Raw genomic sequence first — 12,934 nt, 5'->3', positions numbered from 1 at the left:
GTAGATCTTTTAGAATGTGTTGAATTTAAATGACTACCAGTTTAAAACCAGTAGCTATAGTTGTGTCATCGACTATGAACCACATGGCAACCACAATAAAAAACCTACAACAGATACACAAAAACTAGAGAGAAAGGAACTCAAGCATATCACTAAAGGGAATCACCAAACCACAAGCAAATAAACTAAAAGAAGAAGAAAATAACAGAGAATAACTACAAAAACAACCAGAAAATAAGTAACAAAATGGCAATAAGAACATATCTATCAATAATTACTTTAAATATCAATGGACCAAATGCCCCAATCAAAAGACATAGTGTGGCTGACTGGATAAAAAACAAGACTTGTCTATATTCTGAGACTTACTTCAGAGCTAAAGATACACAGAGACTGAAAGAGATGGGACAGGAAAAGATGTTTCATACAAATGGAAATGATGAGGAGTTCCATCATGGTGCAGTGGTTAATGAATCTGACTAAGAACCGTGAGGTTGTGGGTTCGATCCCTGGCCTTGCTCAGTGGGTTAAGGATCCAGCATTGCCATGAGCTGTGGTGTAGGTCACAGACGCAGCTCAGATCCCACATTGCTGTGACTCTGGTGTAGGCTGGTGGCTATAGCTCCGATTCGACCCCTAGCCTGGGAACCTCCATATGCTGCAGGTGTGGCCCTAGAAAAAGGCAAAAAGACAAAAACAAACAAACAAAAAAAATGGAAATTATGAGAAAGCAGATGTAGCAATACTCAGACAAAACAGACTTCAAAATAAAGTCTATAACAAAAGACAAAGAAGGACATTATATAAGGATAAAGGGATACATACAAGAACAGGATATAACACTTTTTAACATATATGAACCAATACAGGAACCTAAATACATAAAGCAAATACTAACAGACATAAATACAGTAATAGTAGGGGATTTTAACACTGACTTACATCAATGGACATATCATCCAGCCAGAAAATCAATAAATGGTACTCTTATATGACACATTAGGCTAGTTGGAGTTAGTAGCACACAGGACAGTCCATCACAAAACAGCAGAATACACATTCTTTTCCAGTCCACATGGAATGTTCTCCAGGATAAATCACATGCTGGGGCACAAAACAAGTCTCAACAAATTTAAAAGGATAGAAATTACATCAAACATTCTTTCTGACCACAATGGTATGAAATCAGAAATCAGGTACAGGAAGAAAAGTAGGAAAAGCACAAATATGTGGAGACTAAAGAACATGCTACTAACAAAACGATGGGTCAATGAAGAAGTCAAAGAGGAAATCAGAAAATACCCTAAGACAAATGAAAATGGAAAAACAGCTTTCCAAAGTCTATGAGATGCAGCAAAGAACTTCTATGAGGGAAGTTTATAATGATACAGGCCTTCCTAAAGAAACAAAAATCTCAAATAGACACCCTAACCAACCATCTAAAGTAATTAGAAAAAGAAGATAAAACAAAGCCCAAAATCATCAGAAGGAAGGAATTAAAGATCAGAGAGGAAATAAATAAGAGATAAGAAAAATAATAGAAAAGATCCGTGAGACCAAGAGCTGTTTTTGTGAAAAGATAAAGAAAACTTATAAACCTTTAGTCAGGTTCATCAAGAAAAGAGAGGACCCAAATAAACATAAGAAATGAAAGAGGAAGAGTTCCCATTGTGGCTCAGTGAAAATGAATCTGACTAGTATTCATGAGGATTCATGTTTGATGCCTGGTCTTGCTTGGTGGGTGAAGGATCCAGCATTGCCATGAACTGTGGTGTAGGTCACAGACATGGCTCAGATCCTGAGTTGCTGTGGCTGTGGTGTAGGCCAGCAGTGGCAGCTCCAATTTTTCCCCTAGCCTGGGAACTTCCATATGCCACAGGTGCAGCCCTAAAAAGAAAAAAACAAACAAATAGACAAAAAGAAATGAAAGAGGAGGATAAAAACTGATGTCATAGCTGATATCATAGGGATACAAGAAATAATAAGAGAATATATACCTATAAATTGGACAACCTAGAAAACAAGGACAAATTTCTAGAAACATAAAATCTTCCAAGGCTGAATCAAGGAGAAACAAACAATCTGAACAGACTGATCTCTAGTAGCAAAGTTGAATTTGTAACTTCCAGCCAACAGAAGTCCAGGACTGGATGGCTTTTCAGGGGAATTCTACCAAACTTATAAAGAACGGCTGATAACTATCTTTCTCAAACTATTCCAAAAAATTGAAGAAGATGAAATACTCCCAAATTTATTGTATGAGGCCATTATTTCTCTGATATCAAAACCAAAGACACTACAAAATAGGAAAATCACAGGCCAATACCTTTGATGAATATTACATTCAACAAAATGTAAACAAAGATCATACACCATGATCAAGTGGGACTTATTCCAGGGGTGTGTGGGTGGTTTAATATTTGCAAAGCAATCAATGTGCTACATCACACTAACAAAAGGAAGGATAAAAATCACAAGATCATCTCAATAGATGCAGAAAAAGCATTTGACAAAGTTCATCATCCTTTCATGATAGAAACCCTCATCAAGTTGGTGTAGAGGGAACATATCTCAACATAATAAAGACCATTTACGACAAACCCATAGTTAACATCCTTCTCAATGATGAAAAGCTGAAAGTCTTTCCCCTAAAATCAGGAACAAGACAAGGATGCCCACTCTTGCCACTTCTATTTAACATAGTTTTGGAAGTCCTGGGCACAGCAATCAGAGAAGAAAAAGAAATAAAAAAGGCATCCAAATTGGAAAGGAAGAGGTAAAACAATCAGTATTTGCAGATGACAAGATATATACACAAAACCCTAAGTCTCCACAAAAAAAAAAAAAACAGAACTAATACACAAATTCAATAAAGTTCCAGGATACAATATTAATATATAGAAATCTGTTGCTTTTCTATATACTAATAATGAACTATCAGAAAGAGAAAGCAAAAAAACAACCCAGTTTAAAATTGCACCAAAAAGAATAAAATGCCTAGGAAGAAACTTAACCAAGGAGGTAAAAGACTTAAACTCTGAAAACCATAAAATACTGATGAAGGAAATTTCAGATAATACAAAGAAATGGAATGACACCCTATGCTCTTGTATCGGAAAAATTAATGCCATCAAAACGTCCATACTATCCAAAGCAATCTACAGATTTAATGCAATTCCTATCAAAATACCCACGGCATTTTTCAAAGAACTAGAACAAATAATCCTAAAATTTATATGGAACCAAAAAAGACCCTGAATAACCAAAGCAATCTTGAGGAAAGAGAACAAAACTGGTGGTATCACATTCCCTGACTTCAGATTATACAAAAAACAACAGTAATTGAAAGAGTATAGCACTCATGGAAAAACAGACACATAGAGCAATGGAACAGAATAGAGAACCCAGAAATAAATCCATACTCTTACGGTCAAATTAATCTACAACAAAGGTGGCAAGAATACACAATAGAGAAAAGACAGTCTCTTCAATAAGTGGTATTGGGAAAACTGGACAGCTACATGCACAAGAATGAAATTTGAATACTCTCTAACATCGTATACAAAAGTAGCTCGAATTGGATTGAAGACCTAAATATAAGACTGGAAACCATAAAACCCCTAGAAGAAAACACAGGCAATATACTCTTTGACATACATTATAGTAATATTTTTTTGATCTGTCTCTTAAGGCAAAAGAAATACAAGCAAAAATAAACAAACACAACCTAATTAACTTATAAGCTTTTGCACAGCAAAGGAAACCATTGACCAAACAAAAAGATAGCCTACTGATGTGAGAACAATTTGCAAATGATATGACCTACAAGGAGTTAATATCCAAAATATATAAACAGCTCATACAACTCAATATCAATAACATAGACAAACTGATTTAAAAAAATGGGCAGGAGTTCCCATCGTGGCTCAGTGGTTAACGAATCTGACTAGGAACCATGAGGTCGCGGGTTCCATCCCTGCCCTTGCTCAGTGGGTTAAAGGATCCGGCATTGCCGTGAGCTGTGGTATAGGTTGCAGACGCGGCTCGGATCCCGCCTTTCTGTGGCTCTGGCGTAGGCCGGCGGCTACACCTCCGATTTGACCCCTAGCCTGGGAACCTCCATATGCCGCAGGAGCAGCCCAAGAAATGGCAAAAAGACAAAAAAAAAAAAAAAAAAAAAGGGCAGAAAATCTGAATAGACATTTTTGCCAAGAAGATGTACAGATGGTCAATAGACACATAAAAAGATGCTCAACATCACTGATCATTAGAGAAATGCAAATTAAAACCATGAGATATCATCTCACATCTGTCAGAATGGCTGTCATCAAAAAGTCTACGAATAACAAATGGTGGTGAGGATGAGGAGAAAAAGGAACCCTTGTGCATGGTTATGGGAGTGTAAATTGTTGCAGCCACTACAGAAACTGTAGAGGTTCCTTAAAGAGCTAAAAATAGAACTACCATATGATTCATCAATTCCACTGCTGGAAAAACCCCAAACACTAATTTAAAAAGGTACATGCACTCCGATGTTCATAGCAACACTATCTACAACAGCCAAGATATAGAAGCAACCTAAGTGTTTACTGACTGATGAATGGACAAAAAAGATGTGGTGTATACATACACAATGGAATATTAGCCATAAAAATGAATAAAATTCTGCTACTTGAATCACTGTAGATGGACCTAGAAGATATTATGTTTAATGAAGAAAGTCAGATAGAAAAATACAAATACTTTATGCTATCACTTATTTGTGGATTTAAAAAAATAAAACAAATGAGTGAATATAATAAAATAGAAACAGACTCAGATTAGAGAACAAACTAATGATTACCAATGGGGAAAAGTACAGGGGGAGGGGTAAGATAGGGATATAGGATTAAGCTATGCAAACCGCTATGAATGGAATAAATAAGCAACAAGGATATATTGTATGGCACAGGGAAATATAGCCATTATTTGTAAAAATTTTAAATGGACTATGATCTATTAAAAAAATTGAATCACTATGGGATTCCCATCATGGCGCAGCAGAAACGAATCCGACTAGGAACCATGAGGTTGCAGGTTCGATCCCTGGCCTTGCTCAGTGGGTTAAGGATTGGGCATTGCCGTGAGCTGTGGTGTAGGTTGCAGACTGGCTTGGATCCTGCATTGCTATGGCTGTGGTGTAGGCTGGCGGCTACAGCTCCGGTTGTACCCCTAGCCTGGGAACCTCCATATGCTGCAGGAGCAGCCCAAGAAATGGCAAAAAGACAAAAACAAAAACAAACAAACAAACCAAAAAACCCACAAAAAACATGTTATAGACCTAAAAGCTAAAACTGTAAAACTTTTAAAGGAAAATGCAAGAGAAAATCTTGGTGTTGGGTTAGGGAAAATACACAAAAGAACAAATTTATAAATTGGATTTCATCAAAATTATAAAACTTTTGTGCTTCAAAAGACACTATTAAGAAATTGAAAAACAGTCTACAGACCAGAAAAAAATATTTGCAAATTATATTCCTGGCAAAAGACTGTGTTCAGAATGTACAAAGAACTTTCATAACTCAATAATAAAAAGACAAATAACTCAATTAAAAAAAGGGCCAAGGTTTTGAAGACACATTTCACCAAAGAAGATATACAAATGACCAATAAACACATGAAAAGCCGTCCTGCACTCATTAATCTTTAGGGAAATGCAAATAAAAACCACAATGACCCACCACTTCATACCCATTAGAATGTTGGTGAGGATGTGGAGAAATTGAAACCTTCAAACATTGTGGTGAGACTATAAAATGGGAAAATGGGACAGCCACTTGGGAAAAACAGTTTGGCCATTGTCGTTTTTTTGCTTTGTTTTTCTTTTTCTTTTTTTTTTTTTTTTTTTTTGCTTTTCAGGACTGCACCCACGGCATATGGAGGTTCCCAGGCTAGGGGTCGAATAAGAGCTACAGCTGCTGGCCTACACCACAGCCACAGAAACGCAGGATCCGAGCCGCGTCTGTGACCTACACCACAGCTCACGGCAACGCCGGATCCTTAACCCACTGAGCGAGGCCAGGGATCAAACCCGAAACATCATGGTACCTAGTTGGATTCATTTCCATTGCACCACAACGGTAACTCCGAGTTTGGCTGTTTCTTAAATAAAGTTATAAATTCAGCAATTCTCTAGATATCTACTCTGGAGAAAAACATATAAAGATTATATGTTGACCGCCAATGTTCATAGCAACATTATTCACAACAGTCCAAAAATGGGAAAAATTTGAATGTCCATCAACTGATAATGGATACAACATGTGTTACATCCACTCACTGGGCTATAAAAAGGAATGGACTACAATTACATATAACAACAAGGATGGCCCCCAAAAGTATGCTAAATGGAAGAAACCAGAAGCAAAATAACATATATGATTCCATTTATATGAAATGTCCAGAAGAGGCAAATCTATAAGGATAGAAAGCAGTTTAATGGTTGCCTGGGGTCACGGGTTGGAGTGGGGTTTGCAAACATGATGCGGGATCTTTGTGGGGTGCTGGAAATGTTCTTAAATTGGATTGTGTTGATGGTTTCCATTCTAAACATTCATTAAAAACCGTTGAATTGCACATTCAAATGGGTGAATTTTGTGGCATATACATTATTCATCAATACATTTATTTTTAAAAAAGTCAAAGCAGGCATGGTTCTCTCCCACAAGATGCAAGGTGCCTGACATTTACCTGAGGAGACAGACAGATCTGCAAATGTAGTATTTTGAGCAAATTTCATTTATAGAAGTATATTCAATATGCTATAGTTTTCTTTCCCATTATGTTACATGCTGATATTAAAATTCAAAATTCTGGGCGTTCCCTGGTGGCCTAGCAGTTGAGGATTCAGTGTTGTCACTGCTGTGGCTTGAGTATAATCCCCGGCCTAGGAACTTCTGCGTGCCATGGGTGTGGCCAAAAAATTCAAAATTCTTGGAAAAGGTGGATTTAATAATAGTATCCTGGGGAGTTCCCATCTTGGCTCAGGGGAAACGAATCTGACTAGTATCCGTAAGGATGTAGGTTCGATCCCTGGCCTCGCTCAGTGGGTTAAGGATCCAGCATTGCAGTGAGCTGTGGTGTAGGTCACAGATGTGGCTCAGATGCAGCATTGCTGTGGCTGTGGCGTAGGTCGCAGCTACAGCTCCGATTGGACCCCTAGCCTGGGAACCTCCATATGCCACAGGTGCGGCCCTAAAAAGATTACATAAATAAATAATAGTATCCTAAACCCTCCTCTCATCATTGTCTCTCTTTCTCTCCATATACATATATATATATATATACCATTGTAGCAGCACAGAAGACAAAATGGAAAGGCTAGATTCAGTCTTTACTTTTGAGTAGTTTAAGTAAAAAAATAGAAGTTTTCCTAGTCATTCTTTCTATTTCTTGCTATCTTTGTCTCTGTTTTATCCTCCAGGTGGAAGATACTGAAATCATTGGCTTGATTAAGTTTTCTCAGTGGAGTTTGGGAACATTTTGCAGAAAAGATCAATTTACAGGTAAAAATTTCCTAGAGTGGAAGGAATTGGCGTGGTTAAAAAGAATAAAGTAAATGTTCCAGAAAAGGAAAATAAGGGAGAATAATTTGATTCAGTAGTTGGTGGCCTCTGTGTGGAGAAGAATACACGTATTTATTTGTTTGGCTAAACTTACTCCATGACAGATTTTTAAGGAGTGGGTGTAGGACCGAGAGGTTATTTGAAGAAGACCTGCAAGTAACCAATCCAAAATTTGCTTGAAATTCTTCATAACTCTTATCACATAGTTAAGACATTGGCTGAAGCAGCTTCCAGAAATTGCTTACCGAATTCCTGAACATGAACTGTTTCACCAGTTTGGATACTGCAGAAACTTATGGGGTTTAGAAGACCAGGAAAAGGGCCTTTAATTTAAAGAGATAAACTGGAAATTTACTACTGGCATCTCTTAGGCTGTCTTGGAGAGATTTATATATTTTTTCAATTTTCATCATAGGATTTTCTTAGAGACACAGAAAAGGAAAAGCCCCTTACAGAGACAGTAGCCTTAGTCTCCAAAAGTCTTAATTTCAACATTTCTACTGATGCTGGTTATGAGAAATGTATTTTCATGTGATTGAGGAAAGCAATGGATGAGTCGTGGCCGCATGGGGGCAGCAGACACTTAGCTTTTCTAGCTTTCTCTCCAAACTGCGATAAATGGAGAGCTTGATTCTCTTTGCTCTAAATGGCTTTTCCAGACCGCCCAACTAAGAGAAATGACTAGCCTTAAAATACTAATAACAGGAAAACTTCACTTGTTAATTAGAGTATTAGAGTTTGGGCAAGTGCTTGCTTTTTTTTTTTTTTTGGTCACACCTGCAGCATATGGAAGTTCCCCGTCCAGGGATCACCCCTGAACCATAGCGGCATAGGGAGGTTCCCAGGCTAGGGGTCCAATCAGAGCTGTAGCTGCCAGCCTACACCACAGCCACAGCAACGACGGACCCAAGCCACGTCTGCGACCTCCACCACAACTCACAGCAATGCTGCATCCCTAACAGAGGGATCGAAGCTGCATCCTCATGGATACTAGTCGGATTCAACCACTGAGGCATGATGAGAACTCCCAGCTTGCTTTTGTAAAATGAGTGTTTCAGAGGTCACTGAGAGCAAGTGCTCTCAGCACTTAGCAACACTTAGCAACAAACACTTAGCAACAGCTAAGTGTTTCTTAGCTGTTTGGGTATCCGCAGGGTAATCATAGTGCCTAGCATCTAGTGAGAGCTCCGTAAGTGTTGGTTTTCATTGGTGTTTTTAGAAGCTAACTCACTAAAGCATAATCTCTAAGCTCTCAGACCACTGCATGCAAAGAGGATTGTATTGCATCAGCTAAGGGTGCTCACACTGTCTAGCAGAGTTTCTACAGTCATGAATCTACACATGGTTCTGTCCCTGGCTTCTTAATGAACCTTAGAAAATCAGTGGTTTGGGGGCAAGAGCTACAGTTGCAGGTCTAAGGGTGGGAGCGCCAAGGTTGTGATTCTGTGTGTGCCCCTCCCTTGGCCCTGAGGTGAGGCGCTTATGCCCGCACCACCAGCTGCCCAGCTCTTTAGCTCTTTCACTGGTTCTACCCCATCTGTTTCACCATTGTCGAATGCCTACTCTTCCTTAGGTGCTCCTCACACATCTCATTAATATGTTTCTGCATTGCGGGAAAGCTGATTCAGGGCTATTTTTGCAGGTGCTACTCTTTTTGCCCAGAATACCTTTTCCTTCTTCTCCATCTAATTCCTGTGTATCTTTATAGTTCACCTAAAGGCAAACCCTGTTCTGGAAACGCCAGTAACAATTTTGACAGGGCCACGATGGATTTTCACGGCACCCGGTCTTATCCTGAGCCCTGTGCCAGATCACGGGTTGGTTGGTCTTCCTCTTCTATGAGACCATGAATTCCCTGAGGCCAGAGCCCTGCCTCATTTGGCTTTGCCCTCCCAGAGCCTAGCAGAATTTCTGGCACATCGAAGCTACTGCATACATGTTTGTGGAATGAGTAAATGAATCAATCCATTTATCATTGAATGAGATCTTTCCCAGTTAAAATGTCTTGATATTAAAAAAAAAAATCCTTCTTAGGAAATTATTCTTAAAACAAGCAGTCAGCTTTTACCTCCTACATAAAGAACATCAGAAAATACCAATGAACTGTAATTTACAAGTGTGACTTGCTGAAGGAGGAAGCTTATAGTGTGAACCCCTCAACATTGCAGGCTCTGTGCAATCCTATGGTGATATGGGCCAGGCTCCAGGCATGCAGCCCTGGAATATGCCCATATCAGGCTTCCAGAAGCCTTTCTTTCTTTCTTTCTTTTTTTTTTTTTTTGCTTTTTAGGGCCGAGCCTGCGGCATATAGAGGTTCCCAGGCTAGGGGTTGAATCAGAGACACAGCCATAGCAACAAGCGATCCGAGCTGCGTCTGCAACCTGCATCACAGCTCATGGCAATGCTGGATCCTTAACCCGCTGAGTGAGGCCAGGGATCAAACCTGCAGCCTCATGGTTACTAGTTGGATTCGTTTCCACTGAGCCACAATGGGAACTCTGTTCCAGAAGCCTCTCAGCATTCTAAGGATGCTATTTGTCGATTCTCACAGCATCTCTGAATGATAAACAGGAGAAATGGAGAATTTCTTTCCTTCTTTCTTTTCTCTCTCTCTCTCTCTTTATAATTGGAGAATTAGAACAGAGAGAAATATCTAAGCAAACGGCCTAGCATCTCTTAAAAGAGAACAGTCAAGCCAGGACACACTCTGGTGCTCATTCCACAAAGCTTTGCTTCCTGTAACTGAAACAGGTCTGTGTTTTAATGAATTTGTGGCATATGGGCCATAATAATCAAAGTGCCTGGCATTTCCTGGAATTTATGATCAGGTGGGGGATAGGTTGTTTTCTACTTTTGGATGAATTCTCACATGCCTAACTCTGGAGTTAAGAAACTTAACCTAAGTGCAAATAATTTCTGGAATAAGCAAGGCTTTTTTTGTTTGCTGGTTCTAGTATCTGTACCCATACCTTCTGTTTGTCACCTCAAACCTCATCCCAACCCATGAACTTGAGTCACTCTTTCTTCCCTGGCGTTTTAATAGTGAGTGGCAAGATATTGTCCTCAAAGTCTGGGTCATGGGAGAAGAAAAAAAATATCGTGTTCACTGTCTTCTCTGTAAACAGGGAAGTTCATGGTCCTTCATTAACCTACAGTTATTGGACACATGTCTGTAGACAAAGAATTCTCCTTCTGACTCTCTTGTTTTTCTGATTTCTAAAAAGCCTTGTCAAGCCAGGTAGGAGTGAAAGTCTGTGAATTCGGAAATAGCCTGACCAGCGTGCTCTGTGTTTGGTGGTCTTCTGGAGTTTTCTTGACTGTAAGAACAGTAGCTGGATCCTGAGAATCAATTTGGTCCCACTTGCCGAGAAAGTTGCCATTGAGTACTTGCTGTGGCCATTTAATTCTCAGTAAAGGTCACACCAGTTGATGCCAGGGAGCTTAAGCAAATGCCTGTGCTACTGATAGCGATGTTTGTATTATGTTCTTGAAATGAGTTGAAGCCTAAGCCTGACCCTCTCTTCTCCAGCAAATCTCTGGTTGCAGTGACGGCAGTGATTTTTTTTTTTCCCCCTAAGAACTTCAAATTGAGTTTCTCGGGAGTGCCTTTGAAAGGAGATTTTTCCCATACTGTTTTTCTTTCTTCCTCCTATCTTATGTGTGCAGTTCTCACCAGCTTATACGAACTTTTTAAAATGGAATCCTTGAATATGTCTGTGAAATGCATTCTTTTCTAAGACAGACTGTCATGGGAGCTATTTAGAGCCCACATCGTTCTGTTTCAGAGCTGAATGATGCATTTTTTCAAGCATATTCTTAAACAACAAAAGCCTGCAAGTTTGCTGAATATTTCCAGACCCAGGCAATTTGTCAGGGAACTGTAGATCTTTAGGATCTTTTCTCACACCGGCAGCCCTCCAAAAGCACCACTGGAATTTCCAGAATGAAGCTCCAGCATGTTGAAGCCACTGGCATGACCCTAGCTCCACTGGCATCCAGGGAAGTCCTTTGCTCTGTGTTAAAAGTTACCCCTGCCATACACCTTGGTTAAAATATTTGGAATTCCTAAGCTAATGTAATAATGAGGAAACTTCTAGGTTTCAAAGATCCCAGTTCAAATCCAAACATCAGGAAAACTAGGAAGCATGTCTCCTGGGTTTGGAATTCATTACAGATGTGCAAAGCTTGGGGTGTCTCGGAGCACACAAAGCCTTCCTCTTACTGGGGGAGACAAGGGCTGGGGGAGAAAAGAGAAGCACCTCCCAGGGAAACTCAATTCAGGCAGGTACACCGTATCTACATCAGATCTTGTTAGTGTTTGATGGGGCAAGAGGGTTCCCATGGCAACTCCCTGAGGTTAATCAGCTGTAACAGGGAAAAGTGATAGCCACGTGATTCATGGATGTGTATAACCAAACTCTCCCAGGCAAGGTTCACGGGGTCACAGAGAAACCAGTGTCTGAGGTCAGGTTTCAGGCTGTTGCATGTGCTGTCCCCGCAAGCAGACAGAAAGAGAAGCCATAACTGTGTTTCTTTCTTTCTTTTTCTTTTTTTTGCTGTTTGGTGGTTTTTTTTGTTTGTTTGTTTGTTTTGTTTTTTTTTTGCTTTTTAGAGCCGCACTGGCGGCATATGAAAGTTCCCAAGCTAGGGGTCGAATCGGAGCCACAGCCAGCTGCGAATGCCACAGCAACTCGGAATCTGAGCCACGTCTGCAACCTACACCACAGCTCACGACAACGCCAGATCCTTAACCCACTGAGCGAGGCCAGGGATCAAACCCGCATCCTCATGGACACTATGTTGGGTTCGTTAACTGCTGAGCCACGAATGGAACTCCCGAGAAGCCATAACTGTTGACTCGAATAATACCCACCCCATCCGTGATTCAATACTAGTTGGGAAGGAATTTGTAGGGGCATAAGATGGAAGAAGTGTTCTTTTTTTTTTTTTTTCTTTTCTCTCCTGTCATATGAGAATAATCTAGGAGAAAAATAGAAAGCTCATAATTTTACTTGGATTTCATTAAGGGTAGGCTGGTATCATGTAATTGATTTGGATCTTATAGGGCTTCTCAGATTCACAACCGACTTACCTGGCTTTGTGAAGTGGTTATTTTCAAACTTGAATGATGGACGGTAACATTCCACGGTTCACTGTGGGAAGAATTTAGAAAGGAAAACAATGACCCATAGTGTAAGGCCACAGGCACGTCAAAATCAGAATCTGTACTAATTAAAATAACTTCCTCGTGAATCTCAGCTTACCTTGGGAAAATGTACGATTTTCTGCACCAGCATTTCAAAACATTTAAGCTTTCGTAATGCCTGCTT

This window comes from Sus scrofa, chromosome X, assembly GCF_000003025.6.
Source record: "Sus scrofa isolate TJ Tabasco breed Duroc chromosome X, Sscrofa11.1, whole genome shotgun sequence".
In the NCBI taxonomy this organism is placed as follows: Eukaryota; Metazoa; Chordata; class Mammalia; order Artiodactyla; family Suidae; genus Sus; species Sus scrofa.
This window is presented reverse-complemented; position numbering follows the sequence as displayed.